This window comes from Piliocolobus tephrosceles, chromosome 18, assembly GCF_002776525.5.
Source record: "Piliocolobus tephrosceles isolate RC106 chromosome 18, ASM277652v3, whole genome shotgun sequence".
In the NCBI taxonomy this organism is placed as follows: Eukaryota; Metazoa; Chordata; class Mammalia; order Primates; family Cercopithecidae; genus Piliocolobus; species Piliocolobus tephrosceles.
In genome coordinates this window covers 62,945,257-62,969,984 of record NC_045451.1, presented here as the reverse complement: position 1 = coordinate 62,969,984, position 24,728 = coordinate 62,945,257, and positions in this window count along the sequence as shown.

Below are 24,728 nucleotides of genomic sequence, written 5' to 3'. Positions count from 1 at the left end.
GAGGCAGTAGAATTGCTTGAACCCGGGAGGCAGAGGTTGCAGTGAGCCAAGATGGCACCACTGCACTCCAGTCTGAGTGACACAGCGAGACTCCATCAAAAAAAAAAAAAAAAAAAATTATGCATCCAGTTTATGTCCAAAAATGGCTACCATTAAAGTACTAAGATTTCTCAAAATAGAGTGGTAATATTTTATGGTGTTTTATAGCAATTCACATGATTTTTATCAAAATAGTATTTAAGTCAAAATGTTGGTGCTGGAAGTGATTTAAAAAATCCTTATCAGGCCAAGGGTGGTGGCTCAAGCCTGTATTCCCAGCACTTTGGGAGACAGAGGCAGGCAGATCATGAGGTCAGGAGATCAAGACCATCCTGGCCAACATGGTGAAACCTGGTCTCCACTTAAAAAAAAAAAAAAAAAAATTAGCTGGATGTGGTGGCTCGTGTCTGTAATCCCAGCTACTTGGGAGGCTGAGGCACTAGAATTGCTTTAGCCCAGGAGGCGGAGGTTGCAATGAGCCGAGATTGCGCCACTGCACTCCAGCCTGGTGACAGAGTGAGACTCCATCTCAAAAGAAAAAAAAAAGGAAAAATCCTAGTCAATCTTCTAACTATTTTATATTTCATGAACAACAACTTGTGAAATCAAATGGATGACTTTTTAATTTTGCAACTATGTTTTCTTCTTTTTACAATGCACTGCTCCTATTTTGTGCTTTAAATAGAGTTTTCTATTCATCATTGAATCAGATACCATTGGCTGCATACCCAGCATCCAATTCCTTCTTTCTTGTTGACAATCAAATCCCGATTTCTCTAGACATCAGCTCCTCAGGGAGGAATCCTATCTCTAGGTCAAAGGGACCTTTACTTGTCTAGTGACGGTCATCCTATCTCCTTGCCATGAGTTGCTATAGAAGTAGGCAGAGGATCTAATTTTGATTGATAAAGTATGAAGAGATGTCCTACTAAAACTTTCTGAAAGATTTCCTTATGGGATTCAAGAACTATATCCAGGGGTGTAACAAAGTACATTATCCCCATAATGAAAGTTGTGCAGCAGGACCAGACAGCAACTGGTTTAAATTTGAGGAAGCAGATGAAGGTCCATAGGGGAGAAAACTAAGAGAATGGGTTTGGAAGAATTGTTAATGTCCTTGAGAGATTGGCTAAGTGAAGGCAAATAATAGAAGAGAGAAAGGCAATTCAAAAGCACTTGAAAAATGTACTCTGTGTGTAATGAGCTCAAGGACATCGCTGAGTATCACTTCTGAATTGCTTCCTTCTTGATTAAGTTGTCAACTTCTGTGTGACCTAGTCATTGAAATACACCTCTCTAGCTCCTCACCAGTTCTGACTCATTTTGCTCTGAGACATTCAAAGAGCAGATTTGCTTTTCTGCTCTTGCTCTGAGGCCAGAAACAGCTGTGACCATCTTGGTGGTTTTCTGATGCCTACGTCAATGTGGGACAGAGCAGGGGCCCGAGAACCACAAGGAGGCAAAGGTGAGCCATGTGCCTGCCCCTGGGTCTGCTCTTTCTTCAGGTTCATTGTCTTGTGAAGTTAAATTGTCACTTTACCATTTATTCCACTTTGAGTCTGGGCTTACTGTTACTTTCAGCAAAAGGATCCATTCACAAAATCAAAACTTCATTGGAACTTTACAGACCATGTTAATACGCTCCCTGGATGGGATAATGAAAGACACAAAGACAACTGTTTAGGCGTATGTTGGTGCCATCTCCTTTATTCCTGTTCCTCATAGCTTTGGGGCTAGATGGAAATAGGGATCCTTTCTCTGTTGCAGCAGCGTTTTATGAGCCTCTCTCCTCAACAGAAATATACTTTTTCGGCATCACATCGTCCTGGGGCCCAGACCTCGGAATCTCTTATTTTCATACCCAACCTCTATTTTCCAGATAATTTCATCAAACGTCATGCTTTTAAATACCAACAATACACTGACAACTTCTAAATTTACAGCTCTAAGCTGGAGCTCTTCTCTGAACTCCAGAATCCTGCCTCCTAGGATCAACAGATTTTTTGACATCTCCACTCGGATATCTAACAGGAAGCTCAAATTTAGCAAGTCCAAATACACATTCGGGCTCCCTCAAATGTACCGCCTCCTCCCCACAGCCAAAGAAGTTAGATCTGCCATAACATTCTTCTCAGTTACCAACACTATCTTTCCAGCTGCTCAGGTCAAGAAACTTTGAGCCGTTTTTGACTGATATATTTCTCTTCTACCTCACATCTGATTCACCAACACATCCTGCTGGCTCTGTCTTCAAAGTACACCCGGACCCAGACCTCTTCTAGTAACTTGAGTATTATAGCACTTGATCCTGGTCTGCTTTCTCTTGTAAGTGCCAGTGGTCCCACGTTCCACGTTCCACTCTCCCTTCTCATCGCAGCCCAGCCTTGCTGCGTTCCTTACTATTCCTGGTATGGGAAACAGCAGGAAGGCTTCCGTCTCCACCTCCAGGGCGTTTCAGGAGCCCTCTTCTCTTTACCTGTAGCTATCTCCCTATCCCCAGTGCTGCTCTCGCTCTCTAACTTCCTGCAGGCATTTGCTCAAATGTGAACAAGAAGTGAGGCTTTCCTTGACTCTCTTTTAATTTTTTTTTTTGTTATTATACTTTAAGTTCTAGGGTACATGTGCATAACGTGCAGGTTTGTTACATATGTATACTTGTGCCATGTTGGTGTGCTGCACCCATCAACTCGTCAGCACCCATCAATTCATCATTTATATTGACTCTCTTTTTAAGATTAGATTGTCTTTTCATCCTCAGACTCTGTGTCTCTGCGGTCTGTATGATTTTGCTTCTTAACACTTACCACCATCTGGCATACTATATATTTTATAAATACGTCACTGTATGTTTCCCCCTCCAGCATGTAAGCTTCATGAGGGCAAGGATTTTTGTGTGTTTTGTTCATTACTGTATTTCCATTGCCTAGAGTATTATTAGGCACATTGTAGGCACTCAAATATTATGTCTAAAAGTAATGTTTAATTAATGAAAAAAAGTTCCTGTAATCTCAGCACTTTGGGAGGCCGAGATAGGCGGATCACGAGGTCAGGAGATCAAGACCATCCTGGCTAACCTGGTGAAACCCCATCTCTACTAAAAAAATACAAAAAACTAGCCGGGCGAGGTGGCGGGCGCCTGTGGTCCCAGCTACTCGGGAGGCTGAGGCAGGAGAATGATGTAAACCCGGGAGGCAGAGCTCGCAGTAAGCTGAGATCCGGCCACTGCATGCCAGCCTGGGCAACAGAGCGAGACTCCATCTCAAAAAAAATAAATAAATAAATCCGTTTCTTGGTGATAACTATCAATCTGACAAGTGTGTTCTTGCTGCTAGGTGCCAGTGATAATGTACTAAGATTTCAGTCAAGAGATATGCCTTAATCTACTAAATTTTTAATTTAAACATGGGATTTTTGAAGTGAGTATCTTAACAAAAAACAATGAATTTAATAGTGCATCATTTAGTAATTGTGAGAAAGCAAGCTTGCCCTAAACCTTTGTATCTGTTAACATTCTTTCAGTTTTAATAGAAACCCAACCCATATTTAAAAATAAAAAAAGTATTCTCTAGCTTAACGGAATGTTTGGGTATGAGGTATTGGTCAGGATTTCCAAGATTTTGGCTTCATTTCTCTTTTTCAGGAGTCCAGGTGTCTATACTTCTCTATATGTTGGCTTCATCCTGAGGCTGGTAAGATGTCTGTAGATATATGGCCTCATATCCATGCATGGCAGTGTTCAAGCAAAGGGAGGGGAGGTTGTTTTAGAAAAATTTCTCAGAAGTGTCAGGAAGAATTTTCGTAGATGCTTCCAGTAAACCACTCCCCTGTACCATTTTCTCAGTGTAAGTCGTGTAACCATGCCTGAAGAAATTAGTGGCAAGAGATTTGGGGTCACCTGTAGTTATCAAGCCCACCCCTAAAGCTGAGGTAGACTTCCCCTGAGGTGTGTGGGGTTTCTGGGAAAGAGTGGGCTTAACAGCTATTAATAACTTTGGTTCTATGAGGAAGGAGAAGGAGGAGGGCAACCAGGTGTAAGCTGTAGCTGTTATATCTTAGGGACCAATTATTTCTATTCATCCAGCTTTAGGAAGAAGTTTATTAACTTCAACATAAGAGCCATAAAGAGTTTGCTTCTTTAGTCTTTCTCTAGAAATTCGGCTAAATTGATGCTGCCTATGTGGGTGAAGAATTAAATTGTTTTTCTTCTAAATGAACTCAGTGTCACCTAGAGGGAAAACAAAAACTTTATTGTGTTTTTTTTCTTAAATATCTTCAAGTGTTTTGAATTTTGTAGCTAGTGCTTTGTGAAGCGTGAAATAAATTTATTAGTTCCTAAAATTGTACATATATTTTAATATATGCTATTGATCGATTTTAGATTTAGTAGAATAATGCATGTATTTATTAAAGTTATGAAATGAAAGTGAGATAAATCTTGTCTGTCTTATCCTGATGATGTGGTGTACTCCTTTTAAAAGAGTATATTGAAAATGTATATTTGGATCAGTTTGAGGACAATTAAAATAACAGAAATCTCTTTTGTATCTTAAAATATAGGTCATAAGAATAATTTCTTAGTGTATATAATTTGAGTTCTCATTATAAAACAAACCAGATCCAGGTTCAATGGAAATATTCCAAGTATTTATAAATCAGTTGCAGTGTCATGGGCTCCCAGTCAGCATTTTTTTTAGTGATGCATTTTTTTACGGAGATAAAGTTTACATAACATAAAATTAACCATTTTAAATCATGCAGTTCAGTGGTATTTAGTACTTCTACATTTCTGTAGTCATCATCTCTATCTAGTTCCAACTAATTTTTGTCATCCCCAAAGGAAACCCTTTCCCCATGAAGCAATCACACCCCACCCACCCCCACCTCAATCCCTAGAAATCACTAATACATTTCTATCTCTATGGATTTACCTATTCTGAATATTTTACCTAAAGGAAATCATATAATAGTGACATTTGTGTCTAGATTCTTTCTCTTAGTATGTTTTTGAGATTCATTTCTGTTGTAGTATTTATCATTGCTTCACTCATTTTATGACTGAATAATATTTCATTGTATAGATAGAACACGTTTTATTTCTCCATTCTGCTGATGGACATTTGTGTTGTTTCTATCTTTTGGCTGTTGTAAATAATGCTGCAGTTTTTTTGAATGTCTGTTTTTAATTCTTTTGGGCAGATATTGGGGTGAAATTGCTGGGTCATATGGTCATTATATGTTTAACTTTTTGAGGAACTATCAAACCATTTTCAAAATGGTGGCTGCACCATTTTGTAATCCTAACAACAATGTACAAGAGTTCCAATTTCTCCATGTCCTTGTCAAAACTTGTAGTTAAAAAAAAAAAAATAGCCACCGGGCACGGTGGCTTACGCCTGTAATTCCAGCACTTTGGGAGGCCAAGGCGGGCGGATCACGAGGTCAGGAGTTCGGGACCATCCTGGCTAACACGATGAAACCCCGTCTTTACTAAAATTACAAAAAATTAGCCGGGCCTGGTGGCGGGCGCCTGTAATTCCAGCTACTAGGGAGGCTGAGTTAGGAGAATGGCGTGAACTCGGGAGGCGGAGCTTGCAGTGAGCTGAGATAGCGCCACTGTACTCCAGCCTGGGCGAGTGAGTGAGACTCCGTCAAAAAAAAAAAAAAAAAGTAATAGCCATTCTAGTGGATGTAAAATGAGATCTCATTGTGGTTTTGATTTGTATTTACCTAATGAGTGATGATATTGAGCATCGTTTTTACGTACTTGGCCGTTTGTATATCTTTTTTGGAGAAATGTCTATTTAAGACCATTGCTGATTTTTTAATTGGCTTATCTTTTCATGGTTGAGTTGTAACCATTCCTTATCCTGAATAATAGACCCTATTCAGATACAGTTTAGTCTCATTATTTGTAGATTCCATATTTGTGAATTTGCTTACTTGTTAAAATTATTTGTAGCCCTAAGTCAGTATTTGCAATGTTTTTGTGGTCATTCAAAGACATGTACGACAGTGAAACATTTAATTGCCAGAGGTACGTGTTCCCAGTTGAGGTTGAATTAGGCATTGCTCTACCTTCTTGTTTTAGCTGTTACACACAGGTTACCAGACGATAGAGACAGTAGGGGCAATGCAGTGTACTGCGATGATAATATATGATATGCATCTCCCCCTAGGGAAATACACATATACATTATATATGTGTGTTATACATACATATGTTAAGTGATGGATGTATGCATCCTATCACTTAATATATATGGGATATATCCATCACTTAATATATATATGTATAATATATGTATTTTCCTAGGGGTAATGTTTCAGTTTTTGGTAATTTAGTGTTTGTTTTTTAAAATTTAAAAAATTATGTTTTATTTTATTTTTAATTGACATATAATAATTGTATATGTTTATGAGGTACAATGTGACGTTTTGATACATGTGAACCTTGTGGAATGATTGGATCATTCTAATTAGTATATCCATCACTTCAAATATGTATCACTTATTTGTGATGAAAACATGTAAATTGCTCTTTTAGCTATTTTAACATATTTAATACGTTATAATTAACTATAGTCACCATGTTGTGCAATATAACACCAACACTTACTCCTTTTATTTGTAAACCAAAAAGTATCTGAGACTGGTCTCAATCAAGTTAGACATTTATTTTGCCATGGATAAAGATGCACACCTGGGAGAGAGGACTGTGCCTTTTTCCAAAGATGATTTTGAAGGCTTCAATATTTAAAGGGAAAAGGTTGGATGTTGAGGAAAGAGGAGAAAATTTTTAAAAGGTGTGGGTAGATAAGATGCAAGGGGTTGCTTTCTTTTGAGTCTTTGATCAGTCCTTCTTATGTGAGAGGGCAGGTAGAGGAAAAGTCACTTATGCATTTATCTAGCTTAGCGAATCTGCATTTCTACATAAGGTAAAATAAACAGAGGGCAGAAGAAGTAATCACATGTGCATTTGTCTCAGGTGAGCAGAGGGATGACTTTGAGTTCTGTCCTTTGCCCTGTACCTGTGAAGATAAGCTATCAATGTACACTGTCAGGGTGACATTCAACATAACGGTTAGGGTAAAGATTTTGACGCCTACAAGGAATTTCCTAATGGGCAAATTGTAAGGGAGGTATGTAGCTCTTTAAAATCTTTGTAGTTATCTTATTTAGAAATAAAATGGAAGATAAGTTTGCCTGATGCAGTTCTCAGCTTGACTTTTCCCTTTGGCTTTGTGATTTATGGGTCTCAGGATTTATTTTCCTTTCACATATCTAAACGAAACTTTGTACCCGTTGGCCAACAACTCCCCTTTTCCCATTCAATCCTACCCCCATCCTCTGGTAACCACCATTCTACTCTCTATACTTCTATGGGTTTGACTTCTGTAGCTTTCATATATGACATTCGTCTCTTTGGGCCTGGCTTAGGTTATGTCAGTTAGTGTAATGTCCTCTAGGTTTATTAGAGGACATTATGTTAAGGATGTTACACATGTCCTTAACCTTGGCAAAATAAATCTCTACACTGATTGAGATCCGTCTCAGATACTTTTTGGTTTACCGATTAGAGGAGTAAGTGTTGATGTTATATTGTACAACATGAAGTCTATGATTAATTATAATGTATTATATATTTTCAAATAGCTAAAAAGACTTTTTAATGTTTTCATCACAAGTAAATGATATATATTTGAGGTGATGGACATACTAATTAGCCTGATCTGATCATATGGCATTTGTCTCTTTGTACCTGGCTTATTTCACTCAATACATTGTTCTCTAGGTTTATTCATGTTGTTATAAGTGTCAGAATTATTCATTTTCTTCTTTAAGATTGAATAGAGTTCCTTTGTGAATATATAACGCATTTAAAAAATCCGTTGGCCCATTGATAGACACAGGTTGTTTCTATATCTTGGCTATTGTGAATGATGTTGAAATGAACATGGGAGTGTAGGCATCTCTTTTGACATTCTGATTTCAATTCCTGTGGTTATATACTCAGTAGTGAGATTGCTAGATTATATGGTAATTCTACTTTCAGTTTTTTTCAGGATCCTCCACACTGTTTTCCAAAATGACCGTAGTAACTTACAATGCCACCAAAGTGCATAACAGTTCCCTTTTCTTGTCAACATTTATCTTTCATCTTTTGGGTAATTGCCAGTCTAACAGGTGTGAGGTGATATTTTTAATTTGCATTTATTTTATGATTATAGATTTTGAGCATTTTTTTCTTATCCTTGTTGGCTATTTATATTTCTTATTTTGAGAAATGTCTATTTAAGTCTTCTGCTCATTTTTTAATAGGGTTATTTATTTTCTTATTATTGAGTAGTATGAGTTCTATGTATATTTTGGATATTAAGCTTTTTATCAGATGCATAATTTGCAAATATTTTCTCCCACTGTGTAGGTTGTCTCTTCGTTCTATTAATTGTGTGTTTTTGTTGTTGTTGTTTTTGACAGATTCTCACTCTTGTTGCCCAGGCTGGAGTGCAGTGGCATGATCTTGGCTCACTGCAACCTTGGCCTCCCAGGTTCAAGCAATTCTCCTGCCCCAGCCTCTCCAGTAGCTGGGATTACAGGTATGTGCCACCATGCCCAGCTATTTTTTGTATTTTTAGTAGAGATGGGGTTTCTCCATGTTGGCCAGGCTGGTCTCAAACTCCTGACCTCAAGTGATCTGCCCACCTCAGCCTCCCAAAGTGCTGAGATTACAGGCGTGAGCCATCATGCCTGACCATATTCTATTGATTGTTTTCCTTGCTATACAGAAGCTTTTTAGTTTTTTGCAATCCCATTTGTCTTATTTTGCTCTTATTGCTTGTGCTTTTGGGGATATATTTAAGAAATTACTGCCCAGACCAATATCAGGGAGCTTTTCTCTCATGTTTCCTTCTAGTAGCTTTATAGTTTTATGCCTTACATTTAAGTCTTTAATCTGTTTTGTGTTGATTCTTATATAGAGGGTGAGATGAGGGTCCATTTTCATTCTGCTATATATCAATATCCAGTTTTCCCAACACCATTTATTGAAGAGACTGTCCATTCCACATTGTATTGTACCTTTGTGAAACTCAGTTAATCTATGGGTTTATTTTTGGGCTCTCTATTCTATTTCATTGGTCTATGTGTCTGTTTTTGTGCCGGTACCATGTTATTTTGATTACTACAGCATTGTAATATATTTTGAAATCTGGTAGAGTGACACCTCCAGCTTTGTTCTTTTTTGGCAAGAATTGCTTTGGCTATTCAAGGTCTTTTTTGGTTCCATATAAATTTTAGGATTTCTAAAATTCCTCTGAAGAATGACATTGGAATTTTGATAAGGGCTGCATTGAATCTGTAGATTGCTGTGGTTACTGTGGACATTTTAATAATATTAATTCTTTCAATTCATGAACACAGGGTATCTTTCCATTTGTGTCATCTTCAATTTCTTTCATCAGTTTTTAGTACACGAGTCTTTCATTTCTTTGGTTAAATTTACTCCTACTTTATTTTATTTTTTGATGCTATGTAAATGAGATTGTTGTCTTAATTTCTCTTCCAGACAGTTCATTGTTAGCATATAGAAATGCTACTAATTTTTGTAAGGTGATTTTGTATCATGAAACTATTGAATTCATTTATCAGTTCTAATAGTTTTTTTGGAGGAGTCTTTAGAATTTTCTATGTATTAGAGCATACCATTTACAGAGACAATTTCACTTCATTCTCTTATATTTGGATGTCTTTTTATTTCTCTCTCTTATCTAATTGCTCTAGCTAGGACTTCCAGGTCTATGCTGAACAGAAATGGTGAGAATATGCTTCCTTGTCTTGTTCCTGATTTTAGAGAAAAAACTTTTTTCCCATTGAATATCATGTTAGCTGTGGGCTTTGTATAAATAGCCTTTATTTTTTGAGGAACATTCCTGCTATACCTAACTTGTTGAGACATTTTGTCACAAAAAGATGTTGAATTTTGTCAAATGCTTTTTCTGCATCTATTGAGATGGTCTTATGGATTTTATCCTTCATTCTATTAATGTAGCAAATCACATTTATTGATTTGCATGTGTTGAACCAACCTTGTATCTCAATGATAAATCCCACTTGATTGTAGTGAATAGTCCTTTTAATGTACCATTGAATATGGTTTGCTAATATAGCTCAGCGTTATTTGATTTTATCTGTGCATAAATTTGACAAAGTATTTTCTTCTTGGTTTCACACAGCAAGCCCTAGAAAATTGGTCTCTAGGGAAAGAATTCTTCCTGATTATTTTGTCTATGCCTAAACCTTTGACAAGATTATTACCACACCAGGCACTCATGTCATCAGAAGTAATTGCCAGGTACCCAGACTGTGAAGGGGCAGAAGGCTGTCTCTCTGGGGCCCTGTCTGGAAGAAGGATTTACGTATCTCATGAATTCTATCTTCAGCTTATTGGTGAGCTAGCTTCCTCCATGTTACTTAGATTTCTCTTCAAAGGATCAAGCCTTTACATAAGGAAAGCATAGATTAGCCATCTTTGGTCCTCTAGAAGATTACTTTGTGGGATTTCTCTGTGTAAAATCTAAGAATGAAGCTGGTGCCTTTTTTTCTTTTCTCCTTAAATGGAGCTCCGAAATACTAGACAGACTAGAACTGACTAATAGAGATTCTGCCATTCAATAAATGAAGAGTAGTTTTCAGTCTAAAACTCCTACCTGAGATGAGCTAAGGCAAATTAAATGCTTCAGCTTTTTGTCTGAGAGACAAAAGACCCGTGCTGTAAACAGAATGCTCCTAAAGTCGTGTCCTTATGGTAAAAGGGCCATTGTTTTGAAAATGGGCTGCGAAAATAGATTTCATTGCCTGATTAAGGACTACCTCTGTGTCTTCTGAGAATTCTCATTGAGAGGTTTTGGAAGGTTCATGAACAATTAATCGTTAAAGTTAAATCATCTTTGCGGAAAAGTGTCTCCCATATCTTGTGGTATAGGGAGTGTTCACATAGGCTATTTAGTAGGCATTCAGTAATATTTTGTTGAAATAAGTGACTAAATTAGATATTATGAAGAAATTGAATGGCACGTTGTGTGAAAAGATAGCATCATTCCAATAATTCAGATCAATTGATGTAAGAAATGAACTTTTACTTTTCAAGATAATTTTGGCCTGTGGTGTCACTGGATTAAGTACCAGGAAATTATCTTCCAAGTAAGTGAAGGATATTTGTAGAAACATATAGAAAGGAAAACCTTGTCTGATTAGGCAATAGTTTATCTTCACAAAGGATGCCATTAAACACTATGTATTCTGCTTCTTGAAGGCAAATTAAAAAAAGAAATATGGTTATCAAAATAAGTTCTAGCCAAGACAAGGAATTGAAAAGGGTCAGAAGACTTAATAATTGGCAAACCCTGAAATATTATTGGCTATCAGTTTATCCTTATATTATATACAAACATATATGCACATATATGTAATACATATATACACATATTATACAAGGATATATACATATATACACTAGGATTTATACATATGGCACATTACATATATGTAACATACACATATATGTTCACATAGGCTATTCAGTAGGCATTCAGTAATGTTTTGTTGAAAGGAGTGACTAAATTAGATATGAAGAAATTGAATGGCACATTGTGTGAATATATACATATTCCGTATGTATATATGGGATACATATGTAATATGTATACACATATGTAATATATATACATATGTAATGTATACATGTGTAATGTGTATACACATATGTAATATATGCATATGTATGTAATGTGCCATATGTGTATTTCCTAGTGTAATACATATATACACATATGGCATATATATTAAACTTTCTTGAGAAAACCCCTAAAACATGCATTTTAATATCCATGAGCTGTGATACATATATATATGCTATATATATGTATTACATATATACACATGTATGTATATATCCTTTAATAATATATAAATAGATTTTGTCTTTCAACAGAATGTATTATAAAAGGATAAATTGATGATCAATGATATTTTAGGGTTTGCCAATTCTTGAGTCTTCTGACCCTTTTCAATTCCTTGTTTTGGCTAAAACTTATTTTGATACCTGTTAATTGCAACAAGACTGATATTTTAGGATATTTAGAGACAAATACAATTACACATTTTATAGTTCCTATCAAATGCTGTACCCCCTCCACTCCCATTTTTTAATAATGATGCTTCTTGCCTTCCTTATGCCTGACATGGGACCTAGAGGTGGCATTGCTTGGCTGTTTTCAAGAAAGTGGTACAAATGCTTAGCAGACATGCTAATCAACAGTCTTCTCTAAAGGATGAAACTTCCTTGAGAAAACTCCTAAAACACACATTTTAATAACCATGAACTGAAGAGCAAAAAACAAAACCTCTGGCTTCCTCTTTTGCCTTCAGCCCTGGACAATCTAAATTGATGCAAGATATGAGTCCAAAGTAAAACATCCACAAAATTCCTTTCTTTAAGTAGTGCACTGAGCTCTATCTAACATATAGAATAGAGCAGATCTGAGTGATGTAACTGAATGAGATTGGAGGGTTCCACTTACCACTCTCCCTGGCAAAGGCAGCCCTCAAGACACTTCTCCAGAATTCCTAGTGTGCCATGAACCAGAGCTGGAAAACCATTGTATTATGGATCCTTTTTAGTATTAAGATTCAGAGACAATTAATTTATAGACACTTTGTCTGCTTTCTATTTGCCTTTATGTTCTTTTTTTTAGCATGATTAATATTTTGAAAAATGATTTAGAAGTCAAAGTAGTTGACTTACTCAATGAACACAGAAATCAACCTATTGGAACATTTTATTTGATCATAGATTAAATTAAAAGACTTTTAAGAGCAATAACTGAGCTGTAGGCAAAATCTTTATTTTGTCCTGTTGGTTAATAAGAAGGAGCTTCAGTTGGCAAACTTCTCAACCCTAGCAGCCCAGATAAATATTGAATTCAATAGTTTATAAAAGCTTTGGCTGTAAGTCAGGGAAGATTATTTTAATAATATTTTCTCTCTTTCTAATAAAAATATTAGAAAAGTTCATGAGTGATTCTCCTATTCTTATACACCACAACAAATCTTATGATGTGAAAAAGGGTGAAAATTGGAGATAAATGTAGGTGGAATAGATATTGAAGTTGAAGATGCTGGCAATGGGATAGATATGTGGCATCATGATGCCTTCTGACTACAGATGATGTCACATTTTTCACTATTGAGTTTTGTGTGTACTTCGTATAGATTTGCATGTGAAATCACTGTACGATGAATATGGGAAAGAACTTCATTCATTCATGGCATATGATAGAAAACAATCTTTACCACTAGTGATAAAATTATGCCAAAGTATTCATAAAAAATAATTTAATAAGTGAAAGTCTTCAAAAATGAATATTTTTAAATTTATTTTAAAATGTTAGCTACTACAAGGCTTCCATGGAGCTTTTAGGAAAATAATTCTAGTAATAGCTGACTTTGAGTTTTCATGGGAGTGGCAAGTAGCAGTGAAGAATGTTATATAGGTTAACAATTCCTTGAGTGATTAAGAAAATGTGATAGTAGTAGATACGTAGCAAAATACAGACCATTCTGAATAATCAGTGGTGCAAGAATAATGCCATCAGATGTATAGATATTACAAAAGGGAAGAGAGTTTGTTGTCGAAACGTTTCTATTGATATGAAAAACAAACTGTGTTTCTTGCATCCAGAGATTTGCTAAGACAAAGCATGAGCTGATGCATTACTGTATTTCTAGAAGAAAATTTGTTTGTAGCAAGTCAAAATTTCTGTCCAATTTCCAATTTGTAAAATAAAATGTCTTGAATTCTCTATACACATCTCTTAAGTTTGTTGAGGTCTTTGAAATCTGAAAAGCACAAAAAAAGTTTTTTTAATACTACCAGGATGAAGAATGATCTCTAGTTTTCCAAATGACACACTTCTATTTATGAGAATCATAATAAGAAAATATGCCTCATGACTTCAAGAGAAAATGGACATTCCTTCTTGGACTTCAAGAATAGAAAGATACATGAGCAAATAAACAAACATAAAACCCTCTAAACAACTAACAACTAAAACTAAACAACAAAAAACCCCAAAACAAACAAACAAAAGCTTTCTATTTTTTCTTTACTCATACTTCCTTGAATAAGAAGTATGTTTTCTAAAGATACTCATGAAAACTCTTCTTGCAAGCTAGGAGCTTTTTGCTAATTGGGTCGCCATGGGAGTGGCAGTGTGAAAATCTAGCAATTTGACATTGGGTTGACTGACCAGGAAAATCATCTACAATTAGCACTGGCATCTTGACTTTCCTTCTTTCCTTCTGGGCTGTCTATCCAGTAGTGCTCAGAGCTTGTCTATAAATTTTAAATAGTAGATCTAAATAAGCACATTAATCAGGAAAAAGAAGATCAAGATCCAGGTAACAATGATGCTTGGCTCTAAATAGGCTGGCAGTAAAATGAGACAGATGTTCTTGGGGTGGGAGAGGGGGCTACTAATTATTATTCATAAGCAGATGGCATATGATCAGTTTGTAGAATACTTTTCTAATATTGCATATGACATTGTAAATCCAGATTCCTGAATAAGAATAGGTGATAGGAAAATGGATAGATTTTTAAGTGATGAAGCTTTTGAAAGAGAATATCTCAAAACTCAAGTATAAATTTCCTTATATATCTGAATGGAGGCACAAGTTCCATTTTAGTGGTTACATGAGGTTGATGATCTTAAATCTGAAATGAATGTAAAAGTGAAAAAAAAAATAGTTTTCCCCAGGTGTCCTTGCTTTTATCACATTGGTGCTTCAGGAGGTGCAACTGCAAATCCTCCAGGCTTTTTAAATGGAAACAAATCTACAGAGGTGGAAAGGCCAGACATTTAAGGACACTGTAACAACAATAACGCCCTGGAAAGCAGCCAGTTTCCTACCTGGAATAGGGTTGCTGTGGCACTAGTTTGGGCATGTGCCAAGAATGGAGGCCTGCAGGAGACATTAAACAGCTGCTATCTGGTGAGCCGGAACGGAATGACCCATGAGGGCAGAGGAGACAACATACGGACACAGCACAACGTCATTCAAGACAAAGTAAAACAGGAAAATGAGAACTTCTAATAGAAAAACAAGGTGTGCACCCCTGACACGAGCCAGGTGGCTTCTTGGGTCTCAGCTTTGTCCAGAATAAAGAGTCACGTTCTTCATAACCACATCTTGAAAACAAGCTGTTGACAAATTAGCACGTAACAGACCCACAGCCAGGAGAAATTATTAAATGTGGTGACTTTATCCAGTGTGCCTCTGTTCACTGGAGTTCAGTTCTGGGGTCTTTGAGGAGATTTATGTCTATGAATACAAAAAGTAAACTAGTAGCAAGGTGTGTTTACCATTGAATGAGTGTAGACAGCATGAATTAGAGCATCAGACTAGGAGTCACGAATAGGGGTTCGAATTTTATTTCTCCCAAACTTTGCAGATAGGCTTGGGAAAACACCTCATCTCCATTATCACCATCATTATTATCGTCGTTGTCATCATTATCACTATTATCACCATCATCATTACCTCCATGAGTTGACAGTTTGTTAGTCTCTATGCTAACACTTGGAAATCACTCAAATCCTGGAAATGACCACAGTTCTCCAATCCACTTCACTCCTGATTCTTTTTACCAGGGACATTTTTATTTCTTTGATATTCTTTTGTAGTGCCCACCTAGGACTCGTTATTCATGTGACCACCTTCTTACCTCCAAGAAGGTCACAATGAGATTAGGAGATTCAAATAGTGTTAGGGCAGTTCCTGGGAACAAATTGAATTTCTTGAAGGCTCTGAAAGCGAACCTGCTAACCTGGCCAGCTGTAGAGAGGGGCCAGGGCTCGGGAGATGTGTGTGATGTGCAGCTGCTTGATTCACAGTCGGGAGAAGCTGGATCAGTGGTTTATGATGATTTTGTAATGAAACTAAGGTGTTGAAAGAGCAGGTAACTCAGATATAATGAACTGAAGTCAAGGAAAGCATATATAAAGTAGTAAATTTAGATACTGGAAAATTTATTCTGAAAAATCTAGACTAAAGAATCACTTTCATAATTTTAATAGTTTGCATTTGCTACCTTCACAGTACAAATTTCCTCAATGACACTCAAGTGTCATTTTGCTGTGTAGACTGCTTGGGGAGTCTGGACCACTAATCATTTGCATAGTTTATATATGATTATGCGAAGAAATGGTGGCTTGGGATATCTCATATGTGTGTTTCAAATTAGCAACTGTCTTGGAAACATATGGTACTATGTAATTTCCTGATGTTAGAACTGAAAAATACAGATGTGATAGCCTATCAAATTTGCTTGGAAATACTGAATATAGATAATTGTAACGTAAGATTCCTTAATTATCACACTAGACTCTAAATTGAAGATTGATTTCACCAGTGACTTCTTAATGGTCTTTACTGATCAGGTTAGATTCGCTGAGAAGCGGTACCGGACACTCCAGTTTATAATCTACAATGCTATCCAGTAGGAAAGATTCACGAGCCACATGTGGGTCTTGAGCACGTGATACATGGTTAGTGTGACTAAGGAGCTGAATTTTAAATTTTATTTAATTTTAATTCATTTAAATTTAAATAGCTACACTTAAATAGCCTATTGGATACTGTTTTGGACTGTGCAGTACTAAAAGGATGCTCATCCTAAATTTATTTTTGAACTGTGCTGTGGCTTCAAGTTGAGATAACAATTCATTATTTTAGTACAGAGATAACTCCATGGATAATATGAATAACGATTCTTAAAGAAGGAGCATAAAACTCACTTTTATCTAAGACTTGTATTATGACAAATAGTGAGTCTATTTATAGCCTTCAATTTGGTGTGGAAAAGTCCATCCGTTCCCTGGAAAATGCAAAGGAGTTGTTTGTGGTTAAATAGCTGATTAACAGAACTTTCACTATTTCATCTGCTTGTGTCATGTGACACACAGAACTTTTTGGGGAAAAAATGATCATTTATTTCAAAAAGAATAATAGTATTCTTGAAAATAATAGATCTTTAGAAAATCTAGAAAGTGATATTTACTGAGCTTTTACCATCTCCACAAGCACTAGAGTTTCACAACAACTCTAAGAGGTAAGGCTCTCCCCATTTGACAGGTGAGGAGACAAGGCCCAGAAAGAATAACTAACTTGTCAAAGGTCACAGGGCTTTTAAGTGGCATAGCCCAGGGTTCTGAACTCAGGTAGTGCGGCTTCTGGGGTCAAGCACTTAACCACCAGGCTATAGTTTTTTCGTTTCACTATGACTGTTCTCTTGTATCTTCTATCCCTTCTGCCTTCCTCATCCTTGAGTGCTTCAGGTAGAGAATGATGGAGAGATGGCTAAATATTCCAGTTCTTGTACTGGCTATTTGCCAGATAGAGGACCTTAAAGAAGCCCATTTCTACCTTCTCTTACTTTTTATATATGGCAATTGAGATGTACTTGTGGCTATTCTGTCTCCTTGAGGTGGATCTGGCTGAGGTGCTATTCAGAGGTGACAGGCAGAAGAGCTTCAGGAAGCACAATCTTGGTGACTCGGTTGAGACAGCCTGGGCCATATTTGGTGTCCAAGTTCCATAGTCCAGGAAGAGCACAGAACAAGCTATGGTTCTGCATAATGGTACCCTGCCCATATTGTCAGAAGAGGCTTCTACTAAAGTTCCCATAGAGTTCATAACCCTAGCATGCTGAGACTGAAGATTCATTCAATACATGGAGATAAAAGTTAGCAAGAAGCAAAATGGGGGCAGAGGGAGAAAATAGTGACTTTAAATGAGGAGAGCAATGATCTTGTTATTTGACATAAACAAAAAAGAAAAGCTATTTTCAGCTGACTGGGTTGCAGGTAGGTGTTCCTTTCCAGTTGCTACTAGTTACCACCACTGTTTCTCAGCGATGTGTTGGCATAGAACTTCTGGTTACCCATGAGGCCTGAGAAGAAGATGGGTCAATAGGCTTACTCTATTAAAAGGAAATTTGGGGGCCAGGTGCAGTGGCTCACTCCTGTAATCTCAGCACTTTGGGAGGCCGAGGCAGATGGATCACCTGAGGTCAAGAGTGCGAGACCAGCCTGACCAACACGGTGAAACCCCATCTCTACTAAAAATACAAAAATTAGCTGGGTGTGGTGGCAGGCATCTATAATCCCAGCTACTTGAGAAGCTGAGGCAGGAGCATCACTTGAACCTGGGAGGGGGAGGTTGCAGTGAGCCAAGATTGTGCCATTGCACTCCAGCCTGGGTGACGGAGCACGACTCTATCTCAAAAAAAAAAAAAAAGAATTTGGAAGCGTAGATGCTATTCTAGAGTGCTCTGAAAGTGCTTGGCATCTTTAGTTTCAGGCATTGAATAGTGAAATAATTATTTCAAATATTTTTTGATTTGGGATCTAGGCTATTGGTATACTGCCATGGTCCCAGGAGAAAGCAGGAGAGCCTACAGGTAATTAAGTGCTTGGTGTAAACAACTGAGATGGGGAAAAAAATTGGAGCAGGGACTAGTAGGTGCATAGAAAAGTAAACCAACCACTCCATACACCTTGCCCTAGCCAGATATCATCTACCTTTTCTCACTGAAATTCAAAGAAAGTCATGTTCATAACAGTTCACTGGTGGGTTAATTGAATAAGTTAGAGGATATATACCTCCTGTGTTATTTCTTTTAAACATTAGATTACTAAAAATATTGAATTAAAACAATTTTAGCAAAAAAATTAAAATCCCAATCAGTTAGGATGTATGATTTAGAATAAGATAAGTTGGGCAATATTTTAATGATTCTGGAGGTGTTGCAAATTTGTTTGTATGTGCATGTATTTATAGCATCTGTGACATGTCTTTCCTCATTTTTCATCGTTAATACATCTAGACCAATCACTTTGGTATATGCAGGGACATCTTTATCATTTATTGCTCTATTTATGTTACTGTCTGTCCCACTAGATTGTGAATCTTAACAAAGCAGAGGCTTTGTCTTATTCCTGGATGCCTTCCCAGGGCCAGGCGCATTGTATATCACAAAATGGGCACCCACCCATGTTTACAGAAATGATCCAAAGGATAGTGAAGGACTGAGCAGAATATCTCCAGCTTTTCTGATATTTGTAGAGCTTGCAGAAGGGGAGAACTGGGGACTATGCCAACAAAAGCAATATTATATGAAAATTGTTATTTGCATAATCTGTGGAAGAACACATTTAGATAGGGACCGTTAGAATATTTAAATAATTGAACCTAAGATCCCCGTGCTTTCTCTGCTCTCATTGATTTCATTGCATGACTAGCTATTTTTTTCATTATGTAGTACTCTTTATAATGTCACATGTCATAACATAAAAATGTGTGCATAGTAGTTGTAATGAAAATCTGATGATTCTATTGGATAGTCTACTGGATAGTAGATACTCTATTTGCCAAAATTACAGCCTTGTTTTTTCTACTCCAATCCTTGTACCTTTTATTTCTTTTCTTGTTCTGCTGAACAGTATAGAATCACCAGTTCACCACTGAACATAAGTGGTGATGGTATGCATCATTAGTTGGTTCTAAATTTTCAAGGAAATGCTTAGAATGTCATATGTTTAACAAGATGTTCACTGAAGATTTTGTTGTGTTAAGGGAGAGTTGTTTTATTCCTAATTCACTATTTTTTTAAAAAATCATGCTTTGATATAGTATTCTACAGGATTTGTTTTTTTGCATCTGTTGTAATTATAATTGACTTTTTAATATATAAATGATTATTGTGATGATATTCATGAACTGATTTTATGTTAAATCTACTTTGCATTCCTAGTATAAGCAAGTTATTAATGTTCTATTTGATATTTTTTATACATTGCTAGATTCAGTTTGCTGATGGTTATGATATGTTTTTTGGCTTATAAGTGTACATAAGTGTGTTGGAAAATTGACGTGTAAAAAATGTTTTCTTTTTTTTAATTGACTAACTTAATTATATTTCGATCAAGGAGCATAGTCTGTAGGATGCCTATTATTAATTTGCTGAGACTTGGTTTATGGCCTGGCATTTGGTAAATTTTTGTAAATATTTGATGTGTACCTAGGGTAAAAACTGTAGTCTCTAATTGTTTGATATAATGTTCTATGTGTTCCTTAGAGCAAGCTTGTTGATTACAGTGTTCAAATCTTGTTGGAATTCATCTTCCTCTTGCAGAGCTGTCAATTTTTTGATGATATAATTTGAGGTTTTGTTCTTAAATACATAAAGATTTTTAATTATTTTATGTTCTTAGTGAATTTAATCTTTTGTAAAAAAGCTGTTATTTTTCTTAGATCTAGTAATGCTTTGTCTCAAAATCTATTTTATACAATATTTATAATGCAACACCAGTTTTCTTTTGATTTGTATTTGCCTTGTACATATTTTTTATCCTTTCACATAAATTTTCTGTGTCTATATGTATTTCACAGAGTCACTTATAAATGACTTATAAGTGGAGTTTTAAAGAACTTGGTGAGACAGTTTTGTTTTTTAACAGAAATATTTATTCCTTTTTATAATTATTGGTATACTTGGATTTATTTCTGTATCTTAATTTTTAGTGTTTCTTACTTTTGAGAAATTTTGTGTTTTGCCCTTTTTTTCAACCTTCATTTGGATTGTTTTATTGCTTTGGATTTTTGTTTGTTTTGTTTGCATATTTTTCTCATTGGCTCTCCATTATTATAATTTAATATTTTGAAAATTACACTATTCATTTATCAGTTCAAATTTATTTACTTATTTATTTATTTTATTTTTACAGATAAAATTATATGTATATATCATGTAAAACATATTTTTGAAGTATATATACATTGCAGAATGGTTAAATTTAGCTAATTAAAATTTGCATTGCCTCCCATAGTTATCATTTTTGTGGTGAGAACCTTTAACATTCACTCTCTTAGCATTTTATAAGAATACAATATATTCCTCTTAACTATAGTCACCATATTGTAAAGTAGATCTTTTGATTGAACTTACTCCTACTTCCTAGCTAAAATTTCATATTCTTTCAACAATATCTCTTCTCCCCTCCCCCAACCACTCTGCTTCTGGTGACCACCATTCTACCCTCTACTTCTACATAATAAACTTTTTTTTTTTTAAATCTCACATATGAGTGAGATTATGCAGTATTCGTCTTTCTGTGCCTGGCTCATTTTACTTAATATAGTGCTCTCCTGGTTCATCCATGCTGTCACAAATGGCATAATTTCCTTCTTTTTTACGGCTGAATAGTATTTCACTGCGTATCTATATAACACACATTTTCTTTATCCATTCACCTATTAATGGGCACTTAGGTTGATTATATATCTTCGCTATTGTGACTAATGCTGCAATAAACATAGGAGTGCAGGTATCTCTTTTATATACTGATTTCATTTCTGCTGGATTAGGTACATAGTGGAATTGCTGAATCATATGTTAGTTCTATTTTTAATTTTTTATGCAAATTCTGTACTGTTTTTGAAATAACATACTAATTTACATATCCACAAACAATTTAAACATGTTCCTCTTTCTTCACATTCTCACCAATGTTTATTATCTTTCATCTTTTTGATGGTAGCCAATCCAACAGGTGTGAGATGATTATCTCTTTGTGGTTTTAATTTGCATTTCCTTGACGATTAATGATGTTGAGCATTTTCTCATATACTTGTTGGTCATTTTTATGTCTTGTTTTGAGAACTGTCTATTTAAATCTTTCGTCCATTTTTAATCCAGAATATTCTTTTCTTGCTATTGAGTTCCTTGTGTATTTTGGTTATTGAGCTGTCAGATACATAGTTTGCAAATATTTTCTCCCATGTTATATGTTGAATCTTCACTCTGTTGATTGTTTCATTTGGTGTGCAGATGCTTTTTATTTTGATATAATCTCACTTGTTCATTTTTGCTACTGCTGCCTGTGCTCTGATGTTGGGTGTATATGTAATTGTTTTATCTTCTTGATGGATTGATTCTTTTATCATTATGTAATTCCTTCCTGTCTCTTGTGACAACCATTGACTTAAAGTCTTTTTTTTTTTTCTAATATAAGTATAGCTACTTCTGCTCTCTTTTGATTTACATTTGCATGGAATATCTTCTTCCATATATTTACTTTCAGTCTGTGTTTTTGCTGGTGAAGTGAGTCTTTTGTAGACAGCATGTAAGTGTTTTTTCTTTTTTCCTGTTCAGCCACTCTATGTCTTTCAATTGCATAATTTAATTTATTTACATTCAAGGTAATTATTGATAGGTAAGAACTTACCACTGCCATTTAATTAATTGTTTTCTAGTTGTTTCGTAGATCTGTGTTTCTTTCTTAGTCTTTATTGTCTTCTTCTGTGACTAATTTTCTTTAGCGGTATGTTTTGATTCCTTGCTTTCTTTTTTTTGTGCATTCACTATAGATTTTTGCTTTTTGGTTACCATGAGTTTTACAAAAAACATCTTATAGTTATATTATTTTATGCTGATAACAACAATACAGATCACAAAAACCCTCAAAACATTATACTTTTACTGCAACTCCATTTTAATTTTTTGATATCAAAATTTACATCTTTTTATATTGCATATTCCTTATAATTATTTTAGTTATTATTGTTTATAATAGTTTTGTCTTTTAGCCTTCATTATGAAGATAAAAGTGATTTACACACCATCATTATAGTATTAGAATCCAAAATTTGACTGTGTACTTATTTTTAACCCTGAGTTTTATATTTTCAAATATTTTCGTGTTATTTATTAGCATCCTTTTGTTTCAGTTTGAAGAACTCCCTTTATCATTTCTTGTAAAACAGATCTGGTGGTGATGAACTCCCTCAGGTTTTGTTTGTTTGGGAAAACATCTCTCCTTCATTTCTGAAGAAAAGCTTTGATTCTTGGTTGACAGTTGTTTTTTCTTTAGCACTTAATCATTCCATTGTCTCTGGCTTGTAAATTTTTTGCTGATAAGTCTGCTTCTAGGCTTATTGGAACCACCCTTATATGTTATTTGTTTATTTTCTCTTGCTGCCTTCAGGATCCTCTCTTTGTCTTTGACTTTTGACATTTGGTTATAATGTGTCTTGGATTATAATATGTCTCATTTGAATTCATTATTATGGAAGCTCTTTGCCCTTCTTGTACCTGAATATTTATATCTTTCTCCAGGTTTGGAAAGTTTTCTCCTATTATTTTCTTAATCTTTCTACTCCTTTTTCCTTCTCCTTCTTTAACTCCTATGACATTTACTCTTGTGATGTTGTCCCATAAATCTTGAGAAACAAAAGTTTCTTTGTTGCTTTCTTTTTTTCTCTCTTCTGATTGCATATTTTCAAATAACCCATCCCCGAAGTCACTCATTCTTTCTTCTGCTTGATAATTCTGCTGTTGATACTATTTTACTTTTAATTTCATTCACTATATTTTTTAGTTCCAGGATTTCTGTTAGATTTTTCTGAAATTATAGTAATCTCTCTGTTAATTTTCTTATTTTGGTCATTTATTGTCTTCTTCGTTTTGTTGAATTATTTCTCTGTATTTCTTTGATGTTTGATAAAAATAGTTATTTTGAATTTTTGTAAGACAGTTCATACATCTCCATTTCTTTAGGGTAAGGCACTGGCACTTTATTTTGTTCATTTGATGATGTGATGTTTCTGTGATTATTCTTGATCTTTGTGGCCATGCATTAATGTCTGCACATTTGAAGAAATAGGTACCTATTTCATCCTTCACGGACTAGCTTTGTTTGTGAATGCCTTTCAACAGTGAGCCTGTCTAGAGATTCTAAGCAGGCCATCTGGTGCTCCCTAAACCCAGGGCCACTGTGACTGGTATGGCACTGAGCTGGAATCCCATGGCTGCTGAGGTTGGTGCAGAGCTGGTGTATGTCTAAAGCTTCTGGCTTCTGAATCTGTTACAATGTTGGCTTGTACCTGAAGCCCACTGCTGCTGAGACCTGTTATAACAGGTGAGTTCCAGAGTGTTGTCTGGAACTCAAGGTCACTGTGATTGACTGGCAATGATGTGAACTGGATTTGAAATCCACCTCACAGGGGATACAGGTTTCTGTCAGCTACCAGGTCATGTCTGGAGGCTGAGTTCATGAATACCAGCCTGAAGTCAGAGGCCATGGAGTTCTGCTCAATGCCTTGTTTTATGGTGGCAGACCCACTTTTGGGGTCCAAAGCAAATTCCTTCACTTTCCTTGTTTTCCACCAATAAGATGGTGTCTTTTTCCACACTGTGTTGCCTGAGATTGGAGAAGAGGTGATGTGGGTAATGTGAAACTGTCTTCCTACCCTATTCAATGCATCTTTTCTTATTATTGTGCTACAGTCAGGTACTGTAATCTCTCCTCTGGTTTCCTTAGCTCTTGTGAAGGTATTTTTTATGTATGAATAGTTGTTCAAATTGATGCTTCTGCAGGACAATTACTGAAAAGTCCTATTCTGCCATCTTGTGCCACCTTCTTTTTTATATATTTATTTTTAAATGATAATTCTAGCTAGTTTTATATGCATATATAACTAAATAATGTGTAAAGTTGATCAATATCTTTACCTTCTAGTTTACCCATTTTAACTGGGATGTTAAAATGCTTTAACTCTTATCACAGCTC